Consider the following 22,848-nt stretch of genomic DNA (forward strand, 5'->3'; position numbering starts at 1 on the left):
GCTACATTTTTGGTACCACTTTCAACTTGTAAAATACAGATGCATTGATTAGAGGTTGAACGATATCTAGAGAGCCGGATGGCTTTTTGCATGGACAATGTGATTAATTTTACAAACAGCTGGCTAATAAATCATTATATTACCAACAAGCTAAATGCTGTAAACAGTTCAGTGCACATGAACTGTGTACGTGACTATTTCTTAGTAAAGAGTTGACTCAAAAGAACAGAAAAAAACTCAGAAATATTGTCAGAAAAAAAATGTAATTCTGTGAGGATCACTATCGTCAAAGATGACTGGCAGTTAGCATACAGTTTGGATTGGTGGTATGGTTCTGTTCTGGGCAGGAACTCCCTGCCCATCCATGCAGCCTAGCATAAATAAGAGCAGGGCAAACAGAACAAAACCAAAGCATTGCAATATCATTAATTTGAGAATAATTAAATGTAACAACATAATTGAAGAAATGAGTATGATCAAGAGGAATATCAGAAGGGCAAGTCCTGACTGGACAAAGGAGGAGCTGGGGATGGAGGAGGGTAATTAGCTCCTGAGCGATGCGATAAATCTGCTGATAGTACTGAATGGACCATATATATATATATATATATATATATATATATATATATATATATATATATATATATATATATATATATATATATATATATATATATATATATATGTATATATATATAGGAATGCGGTGATAGGCAAGCTTGACTAACATGACCTGCCAGAACTAACGCTACGCTTGATCACTGTGGACACACTCCACTATGTTATATATGGTAACTAATAAGCCACTGATGATTTAAAACTAGCAATAATACTGAGAAATGTAGTTCAAATGTAGTTTCACTGTTAGTAGCTACCCTACTGCCAAACAATGTCTACAACTTACAAAAACACAGCTGATTCCAAACATTAAATTCAGTCATTATTTGCACACCTTTATGAGTTAACAACATTCACACACAGCCATCATACTGTATCTCAAACCAGATTAAGCAAAACATATTGTTAAATTAGGATCGCTGAACTCTGGCGTCATGCTTATTGCGCTAATGTGCTCTTCAATTCTGAACTCCTTCAACAAATTGTCTGTTTAAGATAAAGTGTCTGTCTGTTTTTAGCTGAAGAATTTTCATTATTATGTGGAGAGAGGTTTTTGGAGCCTGTTTCAAGGTAATATTAGTGAAAAGGAGAGAGAGAGAGGGAGAGATGGGGAGAAATAGAGAGAATCAGTGGAAGGTGTCTAATCCAGTACTGCTGAAAATCACATACTTGAAACTTCCTAGTTGAGTAAGTACGTTAGGTAATGACTGCTTAGTTTTCCAGAGACCAGATTTATAGTGTTTTATATGTGTATAAGTTAGTACTGACTCAGTCAATACAATGAGATAGATGAAGGTGGAAGGGTCATTTCTTCCTCAATGAGGTAAATCTAGTCATAAAATAGCCCCATAAATCACAGTTAAGAGGACATAAAATTGATATATTATTTGCATGCACACAAAATACCTAATTAGGTGTAGGTGTTTATGAATGTGACAGTATGACCCAAATATGCAAATATCTATAAAACTGTTTTGAAATGTTATGTTTTATGAAAATAGATATACAAATAAATGTGAAAACAAGGTTTTTGTTTGTTTTAGTTGCTTAAAACCAACATAAAATTGCAGTCACAACCCTTCTGTAATGTTTTAATACTCAGTATTATTGCATGTGACAGAAATCTAATAAGTAAAACAGGAAATAAAAATGATAAAAAAAAAGTTGTGATCCGTACACCATTTTCTAAAAAAAATAAAAATGTCATTTGTCATTGACCCATAATGAAAATAGGGTCCAGTGTGATTTGATTTGGACTGTAATTACTATGTGGCGAACAGAATGAATGACTTTCCAGTCTCAAAAAGGATGAATGACTAACACATTCCCCTCCCCAGGAAAAAACCCTGAAAAAGGACATGAATGCAGCAGAAGTCAGCAGCTGACATCCCTGGACTCATCCACAGAGGAACCAGCATATTATCCATGAGAGAAAAAAGGTCATTCTAATGATCGATGGACAACCTGAAGTAAATCTAATGCAGGAGAGGATACTTTATCTTCTAACAATCATTTTTTTTGTCATTAAATGTTTTCAATACCTGTGGAATCTAGGCCAGAGAGAGAAAAAATAAAATTTCAAGGATGTGCTTTTTAAACTTATCAGCTTGCAAGTGAAAACTTTGAAAAATTTTAAGCATGTCCATAAGAAAAGGATAAAATGCACAATTTTAGAATAAGTGCATGGCCAAACAAAGAACCGTTGCTAAACAGTTCTCATAGGAAAACAAAAAAACCTTCATAATTAGTGTACAAAACAAAGTATCAATTCTGCCACACTTCATTAAACTCCATAAACTTCTCAAAGAGGTTCAGGAAGGACAAGAGGACTATTTATCGCATTGCAGCTACTCAGCGTCCTCTTTCAGTGTGAATGTGCTATGAGCACCTGCTGTGAGTAATGCATAACAAAAAATTAACTGAGAGATGCTACATCCAGCTTAGATTTAAACACAGTCAGCAGACGCTTTCTAGCTGACAAACAGGTGCCCTAATGACGTTCATAATGGCCAAACAGACTCAGTTTATGTTAATGCCGGGAAACAGAGGATCTGGCACCCCACAGCTATTAAAATATTAAAATCACACTGCGCACTCGACGTCATACTGGAAGATTAGCAGCACGCAGCCAATGTCCTTGCCTGCCAGCAAAAACAGATATTTATGTAAGGAACACAAGAATAGACAGGGGGCGACCACAATAATTGTTCTACTTTTCCTATGCCTGAGGTGGCAATAGATTTAGGAAGAGTGGGATTTATTAATTTTTGGAGTCTATATGTATTCATGACATATATTTGGAGTTTTTTTTTTTTTTTTTTTTTACAAATCATTTTGATGTTCTGATGGTTTAGCGAACAGTCCTTTGATACATTGGATGAATTAATTAAGACTCTGGGGAATTATATGTTAGATTTGTTTCTTTAATATTCAGAGGTAGAAATTTTGCAAACTTTGCCAGCTCAGTTAAAGGGAATTTTGGAAGGATTTCTGGCAGATATTTTAAAGAAATAAAAGGAAACAACATTAACAGTACACATTTTTGAACTCTTCCTAAACAAATACACCTGAATCAGCATATCAGCTTGTTAATAAAGACTTTAATTAAGCTACATTATTGTCAGTCTAAATCTGAATATTTGTGTATCTGATTGGAATCTGATCTAAATGACTGACTGTCCACATTGTGTATTGGAACTGCCCAGATCTGATTTGCATTGGTTTCTATAGCAATGATGCTGTGTTGGTATGCCAGAAATGTAGGCTTTAATCCGTGCTGCCGCCTCTATCAGTCTCAAAATTCAAACAGGTGTGTAGACCAGGCAGACTAAACACAATCTTGTCTGCAATGACTTTCTGAAGCAGTACAACATTGTTATGTGATTTGAACAGAGTGCAAATCTTCCCACTCCCTAAACGTAGTCACATCTCATTTAAAGACAAAAGTAAAGCATGTTGATAGAATGATTTAGCACATGAATTAGCACATTGCTATAACATGTAAGCATGTTTTAACATGCTGCTAGCATGGTTTACCTTGTTACAATCATGTTTCTAGCATGAATTAGTACATTGCTAGCATGCTGCTAGCATGATCTAACACATTTCTATCAGCTTGATTTGACACTTTGCTACCATGTTTTAACATGTTGTTAGCATGGTTTAACATTGTTTGTTATCATGCTTCTAGCATGAATTAGCAAATTGTTAACATGTTTTAACATGATGCTAGCATTATTTAGCATAGTGTTAGCATGTACTAGTTGCTAGGCTTTCCTAGATAGATATTTGTAAGATAGATAGATAGGTTAAATTTGGCTAGTTTATATTCTCAAATACAAAAATGCTTCGAAAACCCCCAAACATCCATTCAGACTCACCAAACAACACACAACCTTAAAAACAACCTTAATGCTGATAAAAAAATATATATAATTCATGAACAGAATTTTATACGTGCCCTAACGTTATAGTAAAGAGATTTTGAGTGTTTAGAATGATTAAAAAGTGAAGACATAGCTGTGTAGAATGGAGTGTAGGTGGATTTGAATGAGTTTCAGGGTCATAGCTACAACACTGCAGGGAGGTTGAGAGAAAGTAAAGGTTGCAACCTCACCTAATAAATACAGCTCTCACATCAGAGTTAATGATTATGTGTCAGATCAGGAGAAAGGACACGCATATGTATCTGAGTGTACGTGACACTCGTGTCTAGATGCAATGGCAACCAACCAAGAAAAGTTAGATTTATGGCAGCTGTATACTACTGTATAAGTTGCTCTGGAAGATGGAGGTTCGAGGGTGGTGTGGACAAGCATAATGCACCTCAAGAGCCAGTTTATGACCTCTTAGCACTGATTGGCTTATTGCATATGGCATGTAATTTATGTAACTCCTGAGAAAATGGACAAGAATGTTTTCTAATGTCCCCGCAAGCAATATTTTACAGTAGACATGAGCCATAAGGGACTCTGGACATTATTAGCCCAGTAATGGCAGACAGTTGGGATGTTATTGTCACATGAGTGCACAGCACAGCAGTTGTTCGGAATTTTTTGCCTGGACACATTTTATGAGTGCTTTCCAAACCCTTGTAAACTCCATGCTGCGGCCGCACATATATCTTGATGTTCAGTCTCTTTGATAAACAACATTTTTTTTTTTTTTTTTTTTTTATCTGAGCACTTTTACCTTAAATTAGGGATTTATGCAAGTAATATTTTTTGCTTTGTGTCTATTATTTATTATATTTCACATCAAAGAGGAAGATTTTGGAATTTTGGAATAAATTATTGTGACTGTATCCGCCTGTTATATTTAATACTATATTATACTGAGAAATGGTTAGAAGTTGAGTTGGGTGCTCAAAATTTCTAAATTGTGTAACGCAAATAAAATTGTTGTGGCTATTATTTTCAAGTCCATGTTCCCTTTTCTAACACTTTAAAATTTCATTATTATTACTATCCCCTTTGTGATTTAATTTATTGTGGATAAGTTCCAGTGGAACAACAATGGAGCTTTGTTGGCAAAACTGCTGATGAATTGTATCTCCAATCTAAATATCTTAATATTTAAATCCCCCTTCTGTTATTTGCCATCTCACTGCTTTTTCAACGGGAAGATACTTGGGCTATTGTACAGCTTGTGGTGTCTCTTTTTCTCTTGCACAAGAACAGATATGTGTCTACGGATCTGTATCTCACTCCTGCTAGCCCACATTTCTCCCTCTCAATCGTCATGCAGGTCATTCTCTCGATCCCCGGCTGCCAGAAGACCTGACGGCGGCTCCACTCCCTAAGGAGCTATTGACCCACCTTGATGGGTGTCTTCTGATGAAACCTTTGCTGTTTATTCAAATCATTCTGCTCTTTGGCCTAGCTATTGATCAATATGCAGATCTCTTCATGCGTGTGCTGGCTTTAAGTAACTGCAACTTGTAACCAATCGTGACATCTTCGCAGGGCTCGACATTAAGCTTGACAGCGCTTGTCCACTAATTGTTGTCCAAACATAGTTTTAACAATACAACTTTTGTGCATTATAAAATGTAAATTCAAGAATTCAAACATCCAGTAAGGTTTCTCTAAAAACTTACCCAAAATTCCAACAGGTTCAAAATCAGTTTTCACATTTTAGTTCCTGACAATGATTTGCTGCTATTCAGCACAGTTCAGTGATGGTATAGTTAACATGACCTAACATGGTCTAAAAATGCATACATGAATGAGTTGAGAATGAAAATGTAATGCAACGATTATGAAAATGTCATAATTACTATAATAACGCAAATGTGTTACAGAGGCCAACATTATTGTCTGAATTGCCCTGACACATTTTTGCTTTAAAAACCCTTGGATCGGCCTCACATATATCTTGCTCCCCAGGCTGTTTGACATTTGGCTCAATTGCATATTTTTAAAATGTAAAATTACTACTATAATAATATCCTATGTTATAGAAGCCATTTAAAGGAACACTCCACTTTTTTGAAAATAGGCTCATTTTCCAGCTCCCCTAGAGTTAAACAGTTGAGTTTTACCGTTTTCGAATCCATTCAGCCGATCTCCGGTTCTGGCGGTACCACTTTTAGCATAGCTTAGCATAGTTCATTGAATCTGATTAGACCGTTAGCATCGCGCTTAAAAATGACCAAAGAGTTTTGATATTTTTCCTATTTAAAACTTGACTCTTCTGTAGTTAAATCGTGTACTAAGACCGACAGAAAATGAAAAGTTGCGATTTTTTAGGCTGATATGGCTAGGAACTATACTCTCATTCCGGCATAATAATCAAGGAACTTTGCTGCCGTATCATGGCTGCAGCAGGCGCAATGATATTACGCAGCGTCTCTCTCACAAACGTCTCCATGGTTGCAAGGCACGTTCCCTGTGCAAGCAGGGGCTCACGGGCGCTGCGTAATATCATTGCACTGCTGCAGCCATGGAACGGCAGCAAAGTTCCTTGATTATTACGCCGGAATGAGAGTATAGTTCCTAGCCATATCAGCCTAGAAAATCACAACTTTTTATTTTCCGTCGGTCTTAGTACACGATTTAACTACAGAAGAGTCAAGTTTTAAATAGGAAGAATATCAAAACTCTTTGGTCATTTTTAAGCGCGATGCTAACGGTCTAATCAGATTCAATGAACTATGCTAAGCTATGCTAAAAGTGGTACCGCCAGAACCGGAGATCGGCTGAATGGATTCGAAAACAGTAAAACTCAACTGTTTAACTCTAGGGGAGTTGGAAAATGAGCCTATTTTCAAAAAAAGTGGAGTGTTCCTTTAAGAGTTCCGCTTTGGTCACCGTGATTTTACAAAGTACAACATGTTCCTGGATCAACATATATATTTGATCCTAGAACAACATTCCTGTCTGAAAATTTAGCTCTAACCCTAATCTAAAACTACCTACAGCTTATCACCTAACCCTGACTGTAAGCCTAAACTTGACATAAACTGTATACTTGTCCCTCAGATCTGATTGTTGATTGGGATGTTGTTCCAGGATCAACAAAGATGTTGATCCAGGAATGTTACACATGGTGAAATCAGGTCCACTATTCGGCTTTCTGTGTCAAATATTCATATTCTATTTGTGTGTGTCCATTCAAGTGTCAATTGTTGTTTTTATTGTCTTACTCAATTATGATGCATGATATTGATATTCTATAATATTTAGATTTTTGCAAAACAAGAGACAAGCTCCTTATGAGGATCATGTGTTATACGTTTTACATGCAAATGTATTACAAATAAGTTATTTAACTTTTTAGATAGCATCTTTTTGCATCATGGTATTAACCAAAAACTAAAACCATAAAAAGCTCCCATTACTTAACATTAGTTAATGCACTACCTAATATTATCTAACAATGATCAATACATTTGCTACAGGATTTCTTCATTTAATTAATTAAATTGGTTAATTAATTAATCTTTATTAATGCTATTTATGAAATGCTGAAAATGAGGGCAGGCTTGCAGAGAAGAGGATCTATGTGCGGAGAGAAGTTTGAAAAAAAAACAAAAAACAAAACAAGGAAACACAAAGAGCAGAAATCCGAGCATCTACATTCAACAGCTGACAGAGAACAAGTGAAACACAAGGGCTATTTATACACAGGAGGTAACAAGCTGAACGAGGTAACAAGATATGCCAAGGAGAGATAATCACAGGGAAAAACTACAAAACTACAAACATGGCAACAGGAAACAGAACACTAGCATTAAAACATAAAACTCCAAACACAGGGAATATGTAACAAGCTAACTAATGTTAACAAATGTTACATGACTGTAACAGAATATTGCCATGTAGATGTCTTCAGGTCAGGACTCTAATGAATCATGTGAAGTTTGGGGCAGATCTGACATTGTATACACGAGTTACAACAACTTCCTGTTTAATGGCAAAACATCAAACTTTGTCAGGCTGCCACGCACACACCCTTCAGCGGAAACTCTAGATCTTCGCAATTTAACATCGCAAAGGCCTTAAGATTAGACTGACCAAATACGATGTTGATCTGATTAAAGCTCTAGGAGGAGTTAAAGTACAACGTCTGGAAATGGCAAAAACTGCAAAAATTTTGCAGAGAAAACTCAAAATATCTCACTTTCTGTTGGGTTTACAGATTTTGTACCCAGGGACTTTTTTGTAGGTATTAGGCTGTTACACATGTCTACCGAATTTCATTCCTGTATGTGAAACGCAGCGTGAAGGGCGCTTAATTTAAATTTTTTAGGTGGCGCTATCAAGCCATTTTTCCACACCTAATTCTGAAACCCATATCAGACGTAAATTTTCAGCACTTCTGATGCGTGTGCAAAGTTTCATGAGTTTTCGAGCATGTTTAGGCCCTCAAAAATGTGTTTCATTTCGGAGAAGAATAATAATTGACCGAGCAGTTACAATAGGGTCCTCACAGCATCGGTGCTCTGGCCCAAATGAATGGTACAAAAAATTATTCCGGTTTGCATTGTGTTATTGGCTAAATATCTAAACCAGGGCACGGTATCATACTCAGATCAAAATATTATGGTCACAACCAAACTGTATATTATGCGCAATCAGATTACTTGATAGTTTTCAGTCAAGATTAATCCTGTGATTATGCTTCACCACAGCTGACAGTGCAAGGGTGACTATTGATTATAGCATACAATATCATACAACGCAGTCTCACTGGAAAACGTGCCTGTGGCAACATTTCTGCAAAATTATATTATGTTGCTTCTTGCATGCTTTGTGACACTTTCAAATGTGAAATGTCTAGTGAGTGGAGCTACAAGCATGTTCAGTTCTATCCAAATCAGGGGAATGTAAATCTGGCAACCTTTTATCACATTTTACTTGTTGCAGCAGTTTGGGAATTAAATTAGTTTCCGGTGAGTGCCGCTAAAAGGTCAATGCTCTGAAAATAACTACCAACACTAAATTCTACACTACACCTAACCAATAGTTCCTTAACAGAAGCAAACGTGAGATAAAATATAATTTGCTGAGGCCTCCATGACATTTTAGCTTGCTTCTACGAGTCTTTGAGCTCTTACCAGGTGAGTTACAGAACAAGATGAAGATGTCAGAAAAGCCACACATATGGAGCTGGTTATGTGATGCAAATGTCAAAATGTATTAGTTTAGTCATAACATATAATATTACATATTACTGCACAAAAGTAAGTGTTTATTAATCAATAACCTGCCTCTGTAATCATAATTTGTGTGAAAAAGGAATACAATTTGTGGGTGTTTTACAGCCACTAGTGTTCATTTCAGCTGGAAACTGCAGTGAAATGTAAATGAGTTTTAGATAGAGGCATGTTTTCAAGTCAAGTCAAGTCATCTTCATTTATATAGCACTTTTTTCAATACATATTGTTTCAAAGCAGCTTAACAGTGACAACAGGAAAATTATTATCGAGCTAAAGGTGGTTTTTGATTGAGCCTAGGATGATGTTATAAGGACTAGGAGAGCAATATGTAAAAATTGAACATTTTCTACCATACAACAGACATGGAACAAGCATGTTGCCTGTATGCTGCAGATATCAGTAGCTTTCAGGAAAAGCCATTTTGATTCCATTATGTGCATGTACCTGTACTCAGTGGGGTACTAAGGCAGCTCTGTGCTTCCAAATTCTGTGTAAAGATGTACTGCTGCGTCAGGTCAAGCCCCGTATCTCTGCCATATCCATAGCTGATTTTGAAGGCATTTCACCAGATCAAATGGTTAGATTGTGGTGGCAGTGGGACACGGTCTCTGAGGAGCCTGTCCATCTCAAACCAATATCATGAAGCAAATGTCATTGAAGCATTTGAAATTGTCCCAGTTGCTGAGTTATGTATGCATTGCTTTGGGCCACAGTGAGATGAAAGATATCACTTGCTTAGATTCAAAGCATAAAAAAAAGCTCAATAAAGTAGTCTGGCTTATTATTATGCAATGAGCCCTGCATGATTGTCTTATTGAAGAACTGCACTGCAGAAAGTTTTTGTTCTTATTTTCACTGGGCAGGAAAGATAGCGATGGGAAAACTTTATTAATGTTTCAATGTGCAAGCAAAATCATTTTCTTTTCCTCTTTCAGGAGTGATTCATGTAGGAATGGTAAATGCCAGCAGTTTTGAGGTATTTTGTACTGCACAGTCAAGTAGTTACGGTGTGGCAATCACTCACTCTGTGATCACTGTAATCTGCCTCACTTGCTTCTGTATTGTGTTGAATTTTTTATCAACAATATCTGATGCAACACATTCGGCTGGTTACGTTAGTCGACAGCTTCCTTATAGGTTATAAAAATTGTTGTTATTAGCTCTAGAGTGAAAAGTCAATGCAAAATATGTAGTTTTGTATGTTGTTTAGAGCACTGAGCCACAAAAACACCTTGCACCAAGTAGAATGATGCTCTGACAACTCTGTTATTGTGAGAAAATGTGACACTAGCAAGAATAAGTACTGTTACAGCTGTGATTTCTTTTTCAATATCTCAAAGCTATACCATTTTCTGAAATTCACAAAAATGATTACTTTTTTCTTTTTTTTATTGCATTCTCTTTTTTGTTTTGTTTTCTGCAGACAAGTTTCAGGCAGATAGGCACAAGGAAGCTAATTTCCATTTTTTATGTCTATTTTAGTGAAGGAAATTATTTTAGGCCTTCCTATTTCTTGGTAAATAATTTGTGGGTCTTCCCACTTGCTCTCAGAGAAACTGCCAAGCTCTATCACAGTAAATGCCAAACCAAGTACTTTGTCACATCCATAACTGTAATCATACGCTCAGAACAATAATTATGTGCAAATGCATGAAAGCCAGTGTTTATCCCCAAAATACATCCTATTGAGATTGCCTATCATGTGTGTTGACTGTCTATCTGTCACGTCTTGTTTTAATGTTATGTTTCCTGTTCACACTTCATTTCATGTTCATGCTTCATGTTTCATTGCTTTGTTTGTTTCCTGGTTTGCCATGTGCTCTGTTGTCATGTGATTCCCAGGTCTTCATGTGATCATGTCATGTGCTTCCCTTGTCTCATGTGTTATAGGTAATTCCTGTAGTTACGAGATTCTAGCTTGTAAAAAGCGTTCACGTCCTCGTAGAGCTCGTAATTACAGCTTGTAAGCTGGGAGTTTTCTGAAAGCTCCCACATGCACCACATGGCCGCTGTACCACCTGACCGCTGTAGATTCATAGGTGTTGATAGTGGTGCCATAGAAACGCATAATTCCCAGTCCAAGGACGTGAACGGCTCCGAATATAATGACATGAATGCAGCATATGTTCTCATTGGTTGATTTAGTCATATGGTTTCAGTTCTGTCATTGGTTCATTGTCTTCATTGTTCACAGGTGTTCCTTGTTTGTCATTAGTCTCTTTGTATAAGTAGCCCTCATGTTTCATTGTTATCTTGTCTAGCTTTGTTTCCCTGTAAACTGCTGTTTGTGAGTTTGTTGTTTCTGTTCAAGTTCAAGTTCAAGTTTAAGTCAAGCCACGTCTTTGTTTTTTGTATTTAGTTCATGTTTTTGTTAAATAAATAACTGCACTTGGGTTGTCAACACTCGCTTTCAGTGGACTTAATTTACATAATGTGGGATTTCAACGTATTTTGCATGAGCTACAATTAAAGCAAAACAGTATGACTTTAATGTATGGTTTTCTATTAGAAACTACTTGTATTTCATTTGCTAAAGGTGAAGTGTGTAATTTTTTCATTAAACCAAGTATGAACTTTAAGTGTACTGTATCTATGGTGAAATGATTGAGGAACTTCTTTTAGTCATACTTCATGCAGATATGTAGTTTAAAAACACTTCCGGACATACCAAATCCACACCTGTGATGTACTGACAACAACCAAAAAAGTCATTTATTCTGTAGATTATTTGCTAATATACAGTAACATTTAAAGCTAAAGCTTTTTCTGTTCGAAATTAACAAAATTTAAATAAGCGAGTACATCATAAAACTGTGTGTTTGCATTACCCTAAATCACTACAGTAAGCCTATAATAATTATTTAATTTATATTTTAGAGTAGTTGGGACAGATTACAACCCAGGAAACAACATAGTTTGCATAGCATCACACTTGCTGTGCGCTGACTAGGTTCACAAAACAATGTTTTTGTTGGTAACAATGCCAATCTCTAAACCAGTTGCTACTTTGGTCTGTTTGCAATAAACAGCTTTGCAGGGTTATAGTTTCAACTGTTGCACCTTATCTGATACGAATCGTTATGTCTAACTTTTATAACATTGTTTTTAAACAACTTATTTAAACAAGTTAAAATAACAATGACATTATTTTACCTACCCGCTCATAAGGTATATTTTTCGGAAATTCGTTTTTTGTTATTGGGAGAGTTGGTGGGCTCAGTGGTGCACCTCAAACTATCAAATTCATCCACAAATTCAGAATATAGGAGTCAAAGCAAAAACAACATTTCCTAGCAACTTAAGGTGATGATACATGGGGCAACTTTCTGAGCAATGTTGCCAGGCAATTTTGCCAAGTGATGTTGCTTGGGCACTTTCCCATTGAGAATATATAGGCAACAAATTTATATCTTGTTACTTTATATCTTGTTACTTTATATTTGAATTTGTTGCCTATTCTCAATAGGAAAGTGCCAAGAAACATTGCTTGGCAAAATTTCCCGGCAACATTGCTCAAAAAGTTGCCCCATGTATTATCACCTTTAACTTGTAGTTTTATGCATCAACCGTTATTAAAGCTTTAAATAATAATCACCAGGATATAGCATTTGCATTTGAAAAGAACCCTGCAGTTCACAGTTCTTTACTTTTTAATTTTTTCAGCTTTTCGAATCTGACGCCTCCTCAGCTCCCGTGACCTCATGGTACAGCAAAGTGTCCACTTCAGAATTTCACATGCAGTAGGCCATACTAGAAATGTTCACCCAGCATTTCATGAATACTGAGTATTTGAATTGCCTATCCCATTGGACTTGCTGCTGTTCAGATGTCAGGGTTGTTATTGTTATACCTTATGTGAAGTCTGCAGTGAACAATAATTGAGTATGATGACCACATTTCAGTATGCCTCTCTTGCTTTTGCAGTAGTCATGCTATTAATGAGAAATGATCATGTTTCCTTTTACTTCTGCTGTCCAGGGAGTTTTATTTCGCTCCTTAGCACCACAAAGGCCTTGTTAAAGCATTATTTTAAAGCATTTCACTTTGAAAGCTTTTTCACGACCTGGCCTGAGGACCCATCCTTGTCGACACAGAGAGCTGGAAGTTCTGTGGGGTCTTGCTCATTGTTTCCGACAGAATCACCTGGCAAATGGAGAAGTGACTCCCCTCGGCCCAGGGCACAGACATAAAAGAGCGTGATAGGGGGGAAATGGTTGCCACCACGTCTTTTTCCAGCAAAAGCAATAAAGTCAATACAATCAATCTCTAATGGCCCCTTCCCCTGTGATGGTCTCTGTTTAATCAGAGTAAGAGCGTGAGGTAGCCTCCCTGCTCCGCTGCCGCCATTAATTCTGCTTCTCCTGTCCGTTTGTTTGTTTTTTTATTGCTTCTCCAGCAGGCGGATGACATTCATCAGCCGTCTGATTGAGTCCTGCTCAATACTAAAGCAGTAAAGGCGGGGGAGATGGATGACTCGCAGCCCGCTTCATCACCACTCAAGGCAAGCCAAGCGCATCTCCAAAGGGGGCCCTCAGTCGTCCACGTCCTGACCCACATTTATTGTGAGCTATAGAGGAGCTCCAATGGGCCGAACACGTGAAGACCTCTTGATCGCTTCAACTAATCCTGCCCTGAAGTGCTTACTCATGAGTGATGGTGCAGACCCTTCAACTTGAAGCCTGTGATAGACCCTTGGGTACCTGGCTTTGGCTCAGTGGGCAGGAGAGAGCCATCAAGTGGCCACAAGTGAGTGCAAATGGGTAGATCAAAGAAGCTGTCAGGCTGCTAGCTCTTGAAGACCTGTTTCCTTCACTCATTAGCCACGGTCCTCCTCTTTGCAGCCTGCAAAAGACTGGACTTGGCTCAGTCCACATTTGGTCCATCAACCAGACTAAAGCCATTCAACCCTATCTAGATAAGCAATCCTGGCTAATAAAGAATAGTTAATTGCAAAATTTTAATTCTGTCATCATGCGCTTAGAATTTTTTTCTTCCATGGAAGACACAATATTTTTTTAAAGAATATCCTTGCCCCATATAATAAAAGGAAACATTTTATCAAACCCTAAAATAATAAAAAATAATCATAAAAGTTGTCTGTTTTAGAAGACTTGATATATTAGAAGTCTTCTAAAGTCATACAATAACATTGTTCAAGAAGCAGAATCCTCTTTGACTGGCTCATTGATTTATTGTTGAATGTCAAATTGAACTTGAGAACCAGTCCAATTCATGAACGATCATTCAGACCAGTTTTGTGATCTGAATCAACTGATTCTTTGAAATACTTGATTCAAAAGGAGGATTTGTTCAAGAATTAGAGATCATTAATTCTCGATACTCATGAAGGTGCCAAGAAGAGCTGTAATAGTTGGTATAAAGCTTGTGAGTCATATGAACCATTTTATGACCCTCTATACTTTATGGAGCTTTTAGGACATTTTGGAGCTTGACAGCTTGCTAGATAAAGCTATACTTAAAAACTAAAGCTAAAATGCCTAAGCCCCACCCAGGAAGAATGCATGGATGTATTTTCCTATTTGCACATGTTTGATTTGACCATTTTTTTCTCATACCGTTTCCTCTTAGTACACCAGGATTTGGGTTTATTACCTGGAATTACATTTTCTCATATTAACACAAAAAGATTTTCTATCCCAAACTGTAATGATAATCCACACCTAGGTTTCTTATCTCTACTGTGTCTGAGTTAGAAACAAAATGCTGTTTTCCAGGTCCATATGAAATGCATAAAAGCATTTGTTGCCCCTAAACCTTGACAACTTAATACAACATTTTAAATGCAAACTGATCCTGCCTTACAGCCTGAGGATCTGGCATGTCATTTATTCGTACCAAGCAAATAGAGCTAATTTAGCTACTTGGATTAAAGTTTCAGTCAGAGAGAAGCGTATTTATTTCTTTTTGGTTGGTGGTTATTTATTCCATGATTCATGACATTAAATCCCAATGGAATGACAGCAAAATAAGAAAGAGTAAGTCAAGAAAGGAAAACAGATAGGCTAAAATTAATGCTAGACTCTTTCTGTCACAGATTTTTTTCTTAACAAATCTGTCATGTATGTCAGAAAGGACATTCTGTTCACAATTTCTGCTTCAGTCTGATTTCAAGCACAATGACATAAATCAGATGTATTCTGCACTTCAAATTAATGTTAAAAATAAGCACAACTTTGAATAACTATCAAGATTGTTGCCAAGCGAATAAAAGAGACCCCAAACATACTTTCCTGTCCCCTTGCCATTGACCTGTTCACTTCCACACTTGCTATCTGACCAGAGGTAAACGATTGAAAAAGAAAAATGAGTGAAGGCTCTGGGGTGAAAGCCAAGTCTGTGGTCTTTCATGGAAGGTCAGCTTAATGTCACTGAGCTGGGAGTTATCCAGTGTGATCAGTTTTACTTGCTTGCCTCTGTACTGATGTGTCAGCTCAAAGTGATCCAGATCACCGAGAACTGATGAACTGAGTTGATGTAAATGGCTGTGAATCCTAGCCAAGTCTTTGTGGTGTGAGTAAGCCCCAACATCGCTCTTATATAACCAGTATCACTTAAGAGCAAAGTCAGTTCACTCATTTTGGTAACACCCCTAGGCAGCTATTTGTGGCCATGCAAGAGCAGCTTCCAAATGAGGAAAAAAAAAAAAAAGGGAATGAAATCTCTAAAACTTAGGGGTGTGAATCTTTGGGTAGACAGCAAATCAATTCTATTCACATTTCATTAGTTTCGATTAAATTTCGAAAGTCAGTAGTCGTCCTGATGAGAGATCAAATATAAGCTGCTCAGAAAATGTGTCAATGACAGTTCGGATGGAACCAGTGCTCAAAGTGATTGGTTCCCATTCACTCTTGGTTGGTTTTACCCATACTTCAACTAAATTTACTTTATTTAATACTACAATATATATGCTTTTTACCACAGAGAGGAAAGGAGCATCCAAAATGTCAAATATGGGTTAAATTTAAAAGAAAATGTGTAATATATGTAATACGCAATAATTACACTTAGTTTAAATTACAATTCAGCATCATGTTTGTTACCTCAATTCAAATTCAATTTAAATTGAACAATTGAATTGGACTTTAAAGGGCATTTTCAATTCAGTTGTGACAACCCTTGGGCAACTGACTGAATGTGTGTTCCCATTCAGTCGGTCTGTCCGACGTACGTCTCCGTTCCCTCCTTCAGGGAACGAGGGTTACCTATGTAACCGAGACGTTCTGTCTCCAGCACTTACAATGTAAATGGGTATAGTTAAGCATAAATATAGCATAAATAAAGGAAGCAAAGAGACCTTGAAATTGTATTCTGTTTGTTTTGCCAAATGTTGTAGTAAAGCCAACATGAAGTCTTTAAAATGACTCAAGAAAAAAGAAAGCAATTTATCTTGGAACTCTTCCCCAAATCCCAAACCAAAATGAGATTCTAGAAGACAAGAGTGGTGGCAAATAAACAGACGCCTGTTATGATTTATGTTGCTCCTGTCACATGCAAAGTCTGAAGTCATTCTCGGCAGTCCCCAATTTTGGGCTTCCATATTTCAGCCGGAATAATCTGTGCTCTCAAGTGTACAGCACAAGCCTACTTGCTCTGAATTTTAACCGCCAATCCAAGAAGTTCTGACTTTGTCAAACTTTGATGCCTTTCTCCTTGAAACTCTCCATTTTTTCATTCAGAGCTTCAGCAGTGGATAAAAAGTAGGGTGAAGATAAGCTCTCCATAAGAAGAGGTATCAAAGCACGGGACAGTTAGGAGTGGCACTCGGCATTCAGTTCTGGTGACCTGTCTCGACAAAAGCGCTCAGGCTCTCACCAAGCGGCTCCACACTGCTGAGCACGTATGTGTGGAGTGAGGTGAGGTGATAAGCCCCAAGCTCCATCTTGTTTTGACCATACCCTGGTTTCTAAGGGCAGCAGTGGATGATGTGAAAATTGTCCTCTGCTGTGTTTGGCACATTTACTCATGCTCACGTCACTTTTAACCCATTTCTTACAGACAGTGTTATATGTACAGTACACACACACACACACACACTTTGGATCAACAATTTGTAACAAAGTAGTATATTTATTGTTTAAAATATTTTTATGGCAAAAATAGACAAAAACATTCATACAAAGTAAAAAAGATTGTTTATTATAAAGACCATACACTAAAAAAATATGTTGGATTTACATGGTTTAATCGTGTGATGTACATGATTAAATCATCTAAATCCAGCACACTTTTTTTCCACATGAAATCACACACACACACACACACACACACACACATATATATATATATATATATATATATATATATATATATATATATATATATATATATATATATATATATATATATATATATATATATATATATATATATATGTCTGGTTGGACCACTCAAGAGTTAAAACTGACACACAGATTTGAACGTCTTCAGTGGCAAAGCAGTAGCAAGTAAGGCTCACAGATCTGGCTTTTAACACGATCAATGCAGGTTTGAATCCGCCTTTTGCCAAGCTCGCATTTATTTTCAATAAAAATGAAAATAATGTGCTAAAAGTGTAAAATAAACTGCAAACAAGTGTTTAATAATATTAAAAGTGATAATTGGGTAGGGATAGGGTAAAGTGTACGGAGGGTTTTTATTCTCCCAATAAATAAGCATCCATTTAATACATTTAATAAATATGTGTCCCGCTCTGGCGAAATGAGTCGAAAGTCGCAACGTTCTATTTTAAGATATGGGCCGATAATGTGGAAAAACAATGAAAAAATCTATTTATTTTTTTTTTAAGCTAATTTCAAAGAACAGATTTTCAAAACTAATCTCCCAAAGTTTCGTAGTCCAGATAACTGAATAAAGGTATTTAAATGGCTATTAAATTTGACATGGTTTTACCGTTTCGACTGACAGGCACGCGATTGGTCCAGCCATCCTCCTGTCAGACTAGCGCTTCAGACAGTCCTTCAGACTGAAGTTTTTGTGAGGACTGTTTTATGGACTGTTTTGATTTCATAATTACATCTAGAAAGGTAAAAGCATTGATGGCATCGATAAAAGAGATATATGAACGCGAAACGAAAGTCCAGTGAGGAGGTCGCCCGAGAGGAGACCTGCGTGTATGTTTAATTGGTATGTGTATACTGTAATACTGCATTTACAATGCTTATCAGTGGCAAGCACTTTGATCGTGAAAGTGAAAGTGCCCTTTGCGGTCGCATCGCGGTGCCCCCGTGTTCCCATTTCTCCCGATGTGAGCTCCAGTCCATTACAATTTAGAGCGGTTAAGGCCCAGGTATACTTCATTTCCCGCGAGCCTTTTAAAGAAATTCCTTTGGCCATGAATTAATTAATTAATTCAAATAAATACTTTAAAATAATTTGAGCTTCAGCCTGGTTTAATCACATTTATATATATAAATGTCTTTGGTCAAATTAAGCTGTAATATAAATAGTTTATCCCTTTAAATTCAATGGATTTTGAAAGATATCAACAAAAAAACGGTAAAAAACTTTAAAAGCGATTTTCTCAGGTTTTCAACTGGAAAAAGAGGGCAGACGACCATAATTCAAATGGGTATATCTTTGAAACCACACTGTTAAAAATTGCTGTTAATTTACGGCAAAATTTTAACAGTATAATCCTGTTATATTAAAAAGCAGTGCATTACTGTTTTTTTACAGTTGGTGAAATGACGTACACAAATTTTAACAGCATTTTACCGTATTTATTCCACAAAGGAAAGAAAACAGTACTTAACAGTATTTTTGGAACTGAAAACTGCAGCGAGCACATCTGGATTTTTATCCGTCTTTACACTGTGATTTAACCGGTGAGTGCACCTTTGCCTTGCTCCTTTTACACAAGATAGGCTACACGTTTGCAATTGCAAATAACTGTGCAAATAACTGTAATAATTGTGGATGCTGAGCTTGTAACTGTTTTATACATCCATTTCAGTGCCAAACCTGCCAACCGTGCAAACTGCGTCACAGAGTGGAGCTGGATTTCGGATTCATACATTTCCCGAGTACGAGGTGAGTTCACTATGTATACCTATACAAGTTTTTCAAATATGATATACTATAAACTCTTCTGCAAAGTAAGCCTTTTAACATCATAGCAACCAAGTAATATCGATGTAAGTTATTTCTAACGCGCTGAAATTGTCGTCATCTCGTTTGCTAATTTTAGCTTAAGATCTTTTCATTTATTGGATAATATAGCCTACATTTAGTTTATATTAGACAAAACGTTGATTTCGATAACGTTGTGCTTGCAAATTTGGGTAAGCTTGTTCTAATTTGTACATAACTGTATTATGAGGGGAGTTTTTCTTTTGTTGCTGTTTTGCTTCTTTAGCGTTGGGTGTATTTTGGATTACTTCGACCAAGGTTAGCTTGATAGAATAAGTTGCGCGTTACTACTCAGTAAGTTATTATGTTGATGGTTTGTATTGTAATGTTACTTTGCCCAGTACAGTAGGCTAAATGACATTTTATTTCAGTGGAGACTTTGTTGTTGTTGAGATTTTCGTGCCCAAAGACTGCCCAATTTGACTCGCTGTTGTTGTTTATGTTCTATCATGGTATTGTCCTAACAACTGAAATAGACATGCTCTTTCCTAATTTAAAAATTAAATGCATACATTACAGGCATTATTGTTAGTGTATTTTGTCTGTCCTCATCATTGTAACTGTGTCTTAGGCCTCTTCCACTGCAGCTGATGTAGAAAGGACACTTGAACAACCTGCAACTCCTCGACTGATACTCCTTGGTATGTATAGAACTCTATGAATGTAAAGTCTATTTTATTACATAAGCCTCTAAGGGTGTTTTTTTTTTTTTTTCTTTTGTATTTCAGCAAACATGGTAAATGCTTTTTTACAATACTGAAAGGGACAGTTCACACAAAATAAATATGCTGCCATCTTTTACCCATACTCATGTCATTCCAAGCCCTCAAGACTTTTATTAATATTTGTTATGTTATGACTTTACTTGAGGCACATGACTAATTGTTAAAGGGTTAGTTCACCCAAAAATGAAAATTCTGTCAGTTATTACTTACCCTCATGCCATTTGACACCTGTAAGACCTTCGTTCATCTTCGGAACACAAATTAAGATATTTTAGTTGAAATCCGATGGCTCCATGAGGCCTTCATAGGGAGCAATGACATTTCCTCTCTCGAGATCCATTAATGTACTAAAAACATATTTAAATCAGTTCATGTGAGTACAGTGGTTCAATTTTAATATTATAAAGTGACGAGAATATTTTTGGTGTGCCAAAAAAACAAAATAACGACTTATTCAGTGATGGCTGATTTCAAAATCATAAATGAATCAAAGTGTCGAATCTGCAGTTCAGAGAACCAAAGTCACGTGATTTCAGCAGTTTGGCGGTTTGACACACGATCCAAACCATGATTCCGCACACTGATTCATTTATGCTCCGATGCTTCCTGAAGCAGTGTTTTGAAATCGGTCATCACTATATAAGTCGTTATTTTGTTTTTTACGCACAAAAAATATTCTTGTCACTTTATAATATTAATATTGAACCACTGTACTCACATGAACTGATTTAAATATGTTTTTAGTACATTAATGGATCTTGACACACAGATTCACAATGATCTGATGCTTCCTGAAGCATTGTTTTGAAATTGACAATCACTAAATAAGTTGTTATTTTGTTTTTTGCCGCACCAAAAATTTCTCATCGCTTTATAATATTAATATTGAACCACTGTACTCACATGAACTGATTTAAATATGTTTTTAGTACCTTTATGGATCTCGAGAGAGGAAATGTCATTGCTCCCTATGAAGGCCTCACGGATAGGGCTGCACGATTAATCGCATGCTATTCTCACGCGCATTTCGTCAGTAAAGCCGGTTCCCTGATTACCGCTAAATCGCCATCACCTGCTTTCAAATGAAGCGGCATTTAATAGACAGAGCCGTAGATCACTGAAAAGCCACGCAATATCGCGTTCATATCGCAGATGAATCGCCTGCGATAATGAACGCGATATTGCGTGGCTTGTCCGTGAACTACGGCTCCGTCTATTAAAAGGCGCTCCGTTTAAAAACAGGTGATGGCGATTTAGCGGTAATCAGGGAACCGGCTTTACTGACGAAATGCGCGTGAGAATAGCATGCGATTAATCGTGCAGCCCTACTCACGGAGCCATCGGATTTCAACTAAAATATCTTAATTTGTGCTCTGAAGATCAACAAAGGTCTTACGGGTGTGAAACGACATGAGGGTAAGTAATTAATGACAGAATTTTCATTTTTGGGTGAACTTACCGTTTAAGTAATATGTCATTGTGGTTATGGGTTTTGAATTAATTTTGAATTAGTTAATAGTCATGTGCCTCAACAAGTAAAGTCATAACATGATACCTTTGTAAATCATTAGCTAAAGATTATTTTAAGCAGACAACTGGAAGTTGAAATGCATGGCTTTGACCGATTGTGGTAATTAACACGTTCATTTACATTATTAGTTAATATAATATGCTATTAGGGAATTAATATATTATGACACATTTAACTAATAACAATATATATATGCATGGCTTTGACCGATTGTGGTAATTAACACGTTCATTTACATTATTAGTTAATATAATATGCTATTAGGGAATTAATATATTATGACACATTTAACTAATAACAATATAATGATTACTTAATCTATTAATCATATAGAAACTTTATTAGTTGCTGATGCAGTAATCATTAATTAATGGTTTAGTTCTTCATAAGTCATACATTAACTCATGATTATTTGTGCATTAGTTAAGCATGAATTAATGCATATTACCTGTATTGTAAAGTGTTACCTTAATTTCTATTCACATTCTCGTTATGTAAACTTTTACCCACACTAATTCTGAATGTATGCATTTGTTTTTCAGACGCTTCATTGGAATAAATCCTGAAAAAGGCACCAAGGGTGGACAAGACTTATCACACTCGGGTTGCCAGTCTACTTAAGAAGCTAATGGACTTAAAGCGTTAGTTCACCCAAAAATGAAAATTTTGTCATTTATTACTTACACTCATGTCGTTTCACACTCAGTAAGACCTTCATTAATCTTCAGAACACAAATTAGGGTATTTTAGTTCAAATCCAATGGCTCCTTGAGGCCTACGTAGGGAGTAATAACACTTCCTCTGTCTAGATCCATAATGTACTAAAAACACATCGAAATCAGTTCAATATTAATATTATAAACCGACAAGAATATTTTGGTGCGGCAAAAAAACAAAATAATGACTTATTTAGTGATGACCGATTTCAAAACACTGCTTCATGAAGCATCGGAGCATTATGAATCAGTCTATCGAATCATGAATCAGATCGCAGTTCAAACCCGACAAATGGCTGAAATCACATGACTTTGGCACTCCGAACTGCAGATTCGACACACAGATTCACAATGATCTGATGCTTCCTGAAGCATTGTTTTGAAATTGACCATCACTAAATAAGTCGTTATTTTGTTTTTTTGCCGCACCAAAAATTTCTCATCGCT

At 36.5% G+C, this 22,848-nt stretch overlaps 1 protein-coding gene and 1 long non-coding RNA gene across 2 annotated transcripts in view; one reads left to right on the forward strand and one right to left on the reverse strand.

Annotated features, from left to right (window-relative positions):
* Nucleotides 1-22,848, reverse strand: part of alk (ALK receptor tyrosine kinase) — a 504,605-nt gene that overhangs the window by 448,396 nt on the left and 33,361 nt on the right. The window lies entirely within an intron of this gene.
* LOC137006724 (uncharacterized) lies at nt 18,952-22,377 on the forward strand. The gene is made up of 3 exons (XR_010892528.1): nt 18,952-19,330; nt 20,001-20,070; nt 22,228-22,377. It is a non-coding gene; the product is annotated as an uncharacterized lncRNA (long non-coding RNA).

The sequence above is a fragment of the Chanodichthys erythropterus genome, chromosome 18 (genome assembly GCF_024489055.1).
Source record: "Chanodichthys erythropterus isolate Z2021 chromosome 18, ASM2448905v1, whole genome shotgun sequence".
Lineage (NCBI taxonomy): Eukaryota > Metazoa > Chordata > Actinopteri > Cypriniformes > Xenocyprididae > Chanodichthys > Chanodichthys erythropterus.